Consider the following 9,686-nt stretch of genomic DNA (forward strand, 5'->3'; position numbering starts at 1 on the left):
TTTATGTTTGAATATTTATCCCTGTTTTCCTAAGCACAAAACCTTTAATCTACTTTTCTGACATAATTTGAAAATAGACGTGGGAATCTTTTTAATCGTCTTACGCTTTTTGTGGAGAAGGGAGGAGACCGAAAGAAAGCCTTTCAGAACACTTGTTCTCAGGTGAGGCGGGACAATTTCCGATGTCTCCACTCCCCTCGTGGGAAAGAGATGGATATGGTCTTTCCAAACTCATGGTGAATCTGGTGCTGGGATATCAGATTTAGATTTCACTCTTTGTTGCAAGGATCCTGACTGTACAAATAAGGGATAGTTCAGGTTATTTACAAGAAAAGTCCTTTGAGTTGTAACGAGGTGTCCAGGGGAGGGATATGGTACAAAAATGGTCTATCCAAGTCTTTTGACATGTTGGCTTTGAGAGGAAGAGCTGCACTGGAGTCAAAATGGTGTTTTCTCTTCGCTCTTGGCTTTCCTTGTTGAGTAGGGGTTGTCTCTCATGGCTACGTTCTCTCTCTGTCTCTTGCCTCTCCCCATCAGAGGCTCATGTCCTGTTTATCACTGCAGGCTGCAGCTACGCACCTTGGCTGGAAAATTATGGTCTTTTAAATGCTTCCCAAGTGTTTTCTAAACTTTGACGCAGGACAGAAATGCCTCCCTGTCCAACTTCTTCACCTCCCCTGCCTTCTCTCCCTGTCACGCACGCCGGAAGGGAAACAAAGCTGGTATTCAGACGGTCGTGAAGACCCAGGAAACAGCCTCTTATATCTCTTATATCCCTTTCCCAAGAAAGGAGATCTGGGTTTGAATTCCAGTTCTGCCACTCATCCGCTGAGTGACCTTAGAGGAAGATCTTCTCTTTGAACGTCTGTTTCATCCTCTGTTAAGGAGAAAAGGAGGAGAGGAAAGGGGAAAGAAATGAGGGAAAATGGGAAGAAAGGAAGAGGGCAAAATGTGAAGAGGAGGAAGGAGAACAAAGAAGGGAAGAAGAGGAGAAACCTGGGCATCCCTAAAGTTTCCTTCTGAACTTGAGAATCTACCGCTCTGAAGTTCCCAGATCCCCCAGTCCTTGTTTGCTAAGTCTTCTATACTTCTCAGATGTCTTACCAGCTTCCTTCCTTCCACTCACTGATTGCATCTTGACCACAGTCCTGCTCTCTCAGAAAGCCCAACAAGTCAGGACTAGAATCCAGAATTTTCACTGTCTACAAACCTCCAACGTCCCAGGCACCTAGGGACTAGGGGAGGCAGGCTGGGTTTGAGCACCAACGGCATACATTTATTTATTTGAGCAACAAAAATTAAATAATATGGTTTCAGGGAATATTGTTGGCATTGACTTTAATAATGGATAACAGAGATCCTAGTAAGAAGAGAAAAACTATTTAAAAAGTTGGTTTGGGCCGGGATCGATGGATCAGCCTGTAATCCTAGGACTTTGGGAGGCCGAGGCAGGTGAATAGCCTGAGCCTGTGGATTCGAGACCAGCCCGGGCAACTTGGCGAGAACTCATCTCTACAAGAAATAAAAAGTTAGCTGGGCGTGGCAGCGCTTGTCTGTAGTTCAGGCTACTTGAAAGCTGAGGTAGAAGGATCACTGGAGCCCAGTCGGTTGACGCTGGGGTGGCCTTGAGTGTGCCACTGCACTCCTGCCTGGGCGACAGAGTGAGACTCCAGCTCAAAAAAAAAAGTTGGTTTGGTTATAAGAAGTAAATAATACAGACACTTATGTTAAGCCCTTATTTACATCTCATCACACAGAATTTTGATATCCTGACATATATGTCAAATGAAATTCTTTAAGATTTTAAAAATATATATGTATTATTTATTTTGAATTAGGCATTTCATTCACTTTGATAAACATACCAAAGTTTAAAAGTGTATACAATGAAATCTTCCTCTTACCCTATCCCTCTGCCATTCAGTTCTCCTCCTCAGAGGCAAACAATGTTATTGGTTTCTTGTGTAGCCTGGCTTATGAAAGCAAACATATTTGTTATTCTTCCTGCCTTGTCACACAAACAATGACCCATCATAAACTGTGTACCTTTTATATCATTAAAACAAAAATCAACTGGTCATGTGGGCTCAGCCCTCAAAATTGTCTGCTCATTAACTTAAAAAATCTTGGACATATTTTGATGATCACTGGCTGCATTTATTTATTTACATAATAAACACATATACAGAGCTTGAAACATGCCAGAAATGGTTCTAAACCCTTTTAAAATATTGACTTGTTTGATGATCCTTTATCCTGTGATCTGACCAATGGATCCATTTAAGGTATCCTAAAGTCAGACTCGGTTTCTCAGTCACTAGTTCTCAGGGGAAGCTGCACCACCCCCCAGGGGGAGTTTTGTCAATTTGCAATGGTATTTTTTGGTTGTTACAGTGATTGGTGGGCACCACTGGCATTTAGGTACTGCAATAGATAGACAACCCCACATGACAAAGCATTATCGTATCTTTGGCACAATTTTAAATGTCTAAATTGCACATTCAAGTAGGTAAAAAAATCTTCTTGTAATTATCCAATCCTAAAACCTAACGCTGGTCAACATCTAAGCACAGATACTCCTTGTGTTGTTTTCACGTACACCACTGAAATTTCCGGAAAGGCAACCATGATGTAAATTGGTGGCAGATGTATTTTGTTTCATCAGACACTTTATCGCAAGTTCTTCACTATTTCAGAAAATCATATTGCTAGTAGCAACTCTTCTTGTGGGACTTGAGTCCTTAAGATCACCAGCACACCTGTATCTGAGCCCACCAGGCCCTTGGTGACTCACTGGCCTGCACCAACAAGAAGCGCAGATTCACTTAACTTCTTTTCTCTTGCCAGGATTTGGAAAGAAATGACCTAGAGATGGGTGTCAGGAAATGCTTTCAAATACCTAACCAAACCAGCCCTTGGTAACAACCAAGCAAAAGGAATGCATGTGGCTATTTGCTGCAAATTGCAAAGCCAGAGTTAAAGACTTCATAGTCTGGTTTTGCAGACGTGATGGAGATTTAACTATTTCCCTCTGCTTGGACCACACTGCTGTTTAAATTTGACAAGCCAATGGCGATAAAGGAAATGAAATTTTAACATAAAAATACTTAGATGGCATGTTAATTGACTATTTGGGAATTTAAATATAGGACTGCCCATTTTTGGCAAATTTAACCTAAAAACACTGAACAATATTTTCCTTTAGTGTAAGATTGAAGACGAAGATAAAGTCCCCATTTCCTGTTAGGTGGAAAGGATTGGAGGTGACAGGAAGTTGGAGGTGACAGAATGAAAAAGGATCATGGGGCCACCAGCAGCTAAGGAGCAGCTCCTCCCTGACTCTTCAGCTGGAGGATGCCTTCTTATCCTGCAGGTCTCTCCTTAAATAACAGCATTGTCTGAAGTACTCACATTCTTAAGGAACTGAACTAAAACAGAAAGGCCATGAAACTTAAGATCAACAATCAGATGATAAAACATAAGAATAACATGAAAGGGGAGATGAGAAATTAAGGAAAGAACTTGAGAGCAAAATAAATCCCAATAGAAAACTAATCAATCCACCATAAACAAGAAAAATGGGCTTTGCAGAAAACTGAGTCAGAGACATGGGAAAGAGATTTGAGACAGTTCAACAGAATGCAGAAAGAAACAGGAATAAGGATAGACATGGAGGGTAGCCAAGAAAGATCAGTATACAAACACCAACGTCCTGGAACAGAGAACATACCAGAAGGTGCAAAAAGACATATTCAGAAGATAATGGAAAAGAACTCTTCTGAAGTGAAAAAAGGAATCTGCTCATCAAACAAGTTCACCAAATTTAATAAAACAACGACCAAGTGCAGGAAGACATATCTTGGGAAGTCTATTGAACTTTAGAAATAAAGAAAGAATACTCCACTCATTGAACATAGAATAAGCCTCTTTGAATGGGAAAAATTAAGCTTGCCTTAGACCTCAGCTCAGTGATATTCAATGCCAACAGACCTGTATAGATTTGGGGGAAAAAGAGAAGTGACCCAGGACTTTCTATATGCAGCCAAATTGTTGTTCAAGGACTAACGCGATATATTGCCTTCATATGTGAATCAGAAAAGTCCGCTTTAATAAAGCAATCTATTGAACTCAGAGAAAATATAGATAGGAAAATCAACATCTGAAAGGACTAGAGGTAAGCATTGAATCCATATAAGCAAAGCTAAGTAACTATGGTGATTATGTTATTAAAAGCAGAATGTAGGTTTATATGTAAAAAATTGATTAAAAAAAGTAAAACGCTTATAAAATTTGCTATTACAAAAAGAATGTAAATGTATTGAACAAAAAATATAAGGACAACAGACTGGGAAAAACATATATATTCTGATTAAATCTATCAGAATATATCAGTTAAAGGAAAAGAAGAAACAAAAGGGTGAAAAGGTTAGAAAAAAGATGAAGCCAAAAAAATTAATGTAAGGGTACTTACTAATTTCCACATATCGTTTCATTTCTGAATTTGATACGTAGACAGAAATTTAAGCATATTGTTTAAAGTTGTAAAGGTAGTTATTAGTTAGAAAGGAAAACAAACTAAGTATCTTTCATATAACCCCAAGACAATAAGCAATCAAAACCATGTCGTGAAAGAAAGAACATACAGAATAAAACCAAGGAAGCAAAACCCCAGAAAACATTAAATAAGATTACAAAACTGAAATGAAACATAGCCATTATAAAAATAAATGCATATGTGATAAAAAGTTAAAGTCTATTTTTAAAAAAAGAACTTACATTTGGGATCAGAAACTAAATCCAGCTATATGCTGTTAGAGACAAACTTAGAAAGTAAAAGGGTGGCCAAAGATATGCCAGGCAGCCAACAGAAAGAAAGCAGGGTTTACAGAGCACTATTATTGCTAGACAGGGGTGAATTCCAGGAGAAAAGTATTATAGTGCAAGGTATAAAACCTGCAATGAAAACATGTTTGATTGATCTTCATACACCAAACAAAATACATCAAAATACATAAAGTAAAAATTGCATGAAATAAAAAATAAACTATTTGAAATAAAAACAGTAAGAGAATTTAACATACTTTTCTTAGTCACTAATGACCTCTATAGACTAAAAATAAGTAAACAGATGAAAACAGAAACGTGGAAACTCACTAGATCTGACTAAGATCATTCACAGCAATTTCTTTGCAAGTGTCCATATATTTTGTAAAAGTTGAGTAACAAACAAAACCTCAGTAAATTCTAAGAAAACATAAATGGTATGGATTTTCTGACCACAATGCAATAAAGCTAAAATTAATAGCAAAGGGCATGAAACAAAACAAAACAAAACAACTCCACTACTAATATATGTTCAAAAATCATCTAACCTACTCTTAAGCTAAAGAAGAAATCAAAACCATAAATGTAGAGTAGCTAAAAATAATGACTACAAAACAACACATATTAAATCCTAAAGGTGTACTCAGAAGAAAATGTATTTGTTACATTCTTTCACCACTAATTATTAAAGAATGAAGCTAAATGAATTAAGCAACTCAATCAAATTATTTAGGAAAATAACAACAAAATAAACACAAACGGCAAAAGTAAGGAATTAATAAAGATAAGTGCAGATATAAATAAATTAGCAGGCAAAAAAATGGCAGACTAAAATCAAGAGCTAGTTCTTTAAGAGAAAAGAATACAAATCACAGTAAAATAAACTACTTGCTAGACTAATCAAGAAAAAAGTGAGAAGGCACATTAGAAATAAGAATGAGAGAACCACAGCTACAAAGGAAGTTAAAAGAATTCAAGACTATATTTCGCACAACTCTGGCTAATACATTTGAAAACGTAGTTGAAAAATCGATCGTTGTATTTCTATTCCCCAGTTTCCTAGGCTCCCTTACCAAGGGGACCATCTGCTGGGGTAGGAGGTGGGCTTTTGGAAGAGTGTCTGCATTCCTTATAAAAGGACAAACACAGCACTGCTCCTGGAGCTGCCACAGAACTCTTGCAACCAAGAGGGAAAAGCCAACACACTCACAGACAAATGATGGCTGAGTCAGGGAAGAAACCGACAACCCTTCTACTCCCAGTTTTCTTGTTGTTGGAGAAAAATTTTTGTTTGAATCTCTATTACCCAAGTTTTCTGTTACTTGCTACAAAATGCATTTCTAAATGGAGGTAGACCTTGTTATCGTGACAAAGCCAGGGCCTTGCATTCGTTTTAAAAACAGGAGCACAACAAAGATGTCTCTCTGGCTATTTTCATCTATCATTGTGCTAGAAAGGTTAGCCAGTGCTACTCAACAAGAGAGCAAAAACGAGAAAGACAAAGAGAAAAAGGGGAAGGTAGATTTTCATTATTTAAAATGTTATGACTGATAATTAGAGCACCTAAATGAATGAACTGAAGACTTATTAAAAAAAATATAACTTAAGGTAGCTGGCTACAAAATTAATATACAAAAATAAATGGCTTTATTATATAAACAATAATCATTAATTAGAATATATAGTGGAAGAAAGAATCTCACTTATAATACCCACAAATTGATAAAATAACTAAGAATAAATTTGAAAAACACAGGACTTAAATCTGTAAAAAAAATTATTTTTAAAAGACAATGCTTAAAATTATAATGTGAGTTCTCACCATAGGAGTTATCAATTCAATACAATCCTGACAAAAAGAAAGCTAATGGAAATATTAAAGTAAACCAAAATGGAAATCTTGAAAAAAAACAATTAAATGGAGCAAAGATACTTGATCTTGTTGGAGAAGCAACTCCCTAAGAAAATAAAATAGTTATAAATGTTTATGTTTAGAATTGTGTAATGAAAAAGCTGTTAGAGAAACAAAGCAATACGAACAAAAATAATAGTGAGATAATTTAATACGACTCTCTCAGAAATTGACAGATAAATGAAAAGGGAAGACATGAGGGATTTGAATAATATAACGAACAATTCTAATATAACAGATATGTGTGGAAGTGTATGCCCAACAGACAGGAAGTAGTCATTTTATTGAAACGATGTAGCATTTCAAAAATGTTTTGTAAATGCCACAAATAAATCTTAGTTTCTAAAGGCAAAAATCATAAATGCCACTTTCTCTGGCTATAATTCAGTTATAGAAATTAATCACTCTAAAATTTCAGACACTTAAAAATTCTCATCTAGATAACACTTAAGTTAAAAATAAAACATAAATTAAATTATGGAACACTTAAAAATTGACAAAAATCAAAGTATGACAAATCAAGTTCTTGGGATGTGACCAAAATAGTATTAATAGAGGAAATATCTATGTATCATGCCACAAATAAATCTTAGTTTCTAAAGGCAAAAATCATAAATGCCACTTGGCTAAACATTTTTTAGAAAACAAGGAAGACTAAAATTGACTAAGCAATCAACTCAAGAAGTTAGAAAAGAAAGAACAATAACATGAAAACTAATGTATTTATATCTCACCTCAAGTATAAAGTTAGAAATTACTGACATAGAAAGCCAAAAAGGAAACTTGGTAGACAAAATCAATCGCTGATTGTTTTTTTTTATTTTTTTTTTTAGTTGGAGTCTCACTCTGTCGCCCAGACTGGAGGGCAGTGACCGCTCCCGGCCACCGCAGCCTCGACCTGCTGGGCTCAGGCGATCCTCCCGCCTCAGCCTTCCAAGTAGCCACAACTATAGGTGCGCGCTACCATGCCTGGCCAATTTTTGATTTATTGTAGAGAAGAAGTCTTGCCAAGTTGCCCAGGCAGATCTCGAACCTGCAGGCTCAGGCAATCCACTCGCCTAGGCCTTCCAAAGTGCTGGGATGACAGGCTGAGCCACCAAGCCCGACCGATAACTGATTTTTAAAAATACCTGATAAAACAGACCAATCTGGCTTTTCTAACCAAGAAAAAACTTAATAGAAAATAAATATGAGCTACAAGAAAGTCATGAAAAAATTATAAAATTAAAATAATTACATACTTTCCTCAAAGACGTTTTAATAAAGCTTATACATTTTATAAGATTTAAAATAAATCTATAATTTTTGTTAAAAGAAAATTAACACAATGTAAGAAGACTATATTGTGACAGTTGTGACAGTTGTCATTGGCTGCACGTGAATGAACTTAGCTTTGTTTAGAAACTCTCTTTTTCATTTTGCTGTCACCTCAACAAAGTTATTTACCCTGGTAACAACACAAGCAGTTGAATTTTTAAACTTAAATTTAGACCCGTTGGGGCACATGAAATGTCTTCAAAACGAAGCACATCATAATGAAACATTGAAGAGAGCTGAGCAGTGTGTTCAGAACTGGCTCAGAAAACGAAGAAACTGAAGCCTCTGCCTCAATGCAGAGCCTGAAAGAGACACCTCAGGGTGGAGAGAAAGAAATCCACCTTTGGTTGTCTCCTAGAAGAGTCCACAGAATTTTTGGAAAATTCCAGCTGTGAAAACAAAATAGTTGATACAACCAGGGCGGACAACTGTATTAAGAAAGATCTGGAAAAACAACAACAACAACAACAACAAAACCAACACCCTAGTAGCAACAAACATGCCAAGCGCCCAGATCTTGTTTTCTTACATCCTTCTCCAATACAAGGAACCAAGACTCCTTGGAGAAATGGCTGATTCCAGGACAGGAGCAGGAAATATACATGATGAGCCAGGGGCTTCTTTTAGGGGCAGAAAGTAAGCTTGTGCTCACAAACAAACAAACCCCAGTCCCCCACCCCCAATGATGGGAGTATGACAAAGAAACACAAGAACCAACTGAAAGAACTACCAAGAGTTGAAGATGGGTCAATTTGAGCCACAAAATAAAGTAGTATTGGATTATAACCCCAAATGCCAAATAAGCATCTATGAATTCATACTAACAGTAAGTCCATAACTGAATAGGTGAATAAACAGAGAACAATAGACATATCACCCAGCATAAGAACTCCAAATAGTTTATATGAGTACTCTTGTCCTCAGACAGGAGAAGCATATCTCCCCACATTTTAGCTGTCAGTTAAGGATAGTGACTTCCTTCCAAAGTGTACAATATGTGCAGAGTATGTACTCTTGAAACGATGTGATGGACATGGCACTTTACCTCTGGTGGTAAATGACTCACAATCCCAGTCTCATCATAAAAAAAATAAAAATAAAACAAAAACTAAACTAAATATATGTTCCCAGAGGGAGGCGTCCTTCAAAATGCATGACCAGTACTCAAAACCATCAAAGTCCTTCTCCAAAAATAAGGAATCTCTGAGGCACTACCCCAGCCAGGAGGAGCTCAAAGAGACACGAGGACTAACTGTGATGTGGAATTCCGAAACAGAAAAAGGACCTTAATTAAAAACGAAAGAGATCTAAATAAAACTATTGCTCTGGTTTGACTGTGTCCCCTGAAGTCTGTGCGTTGGAAACTTAACCCTCAATCCAACAGTGTTGAAGGTGGGACCTTTAAGAGGGAATTAGTTCAGTGAATTAATGTTATTATCACAGGATAGGGTTCGTTATCACTTCCTCATGTACTCTCTTGTCATGCAAGACTGCCATTAGAAAGTCCTCGCTAGATGCAGCCAGACTTGGACTTCTCAGTCTTCAGAATCGTGAGCCCCAGAAACTCATCACTTCTAAATGTCTTAGTCTCCAGTCTTCTGTTATAGCAGCACAAACAAGCAAAGACAACAAG

The sequence above is a fragment of the Carlito syrichta genome, unplaced genomic scaffold (genome assembly GCF_000164805.1).
Source record: "Carlito syrichta isolate Samal-C Ts95f unplaced genomic scaffold, Tarsius_syrichta-2.0.1 Scaffold135805, whole genome shotgun sequence".
NCBI lineage: Eukaryota > Metazoa > Chordata > Mammalia > Primates > Tarsiidae > Carlito > Carlito syrichta.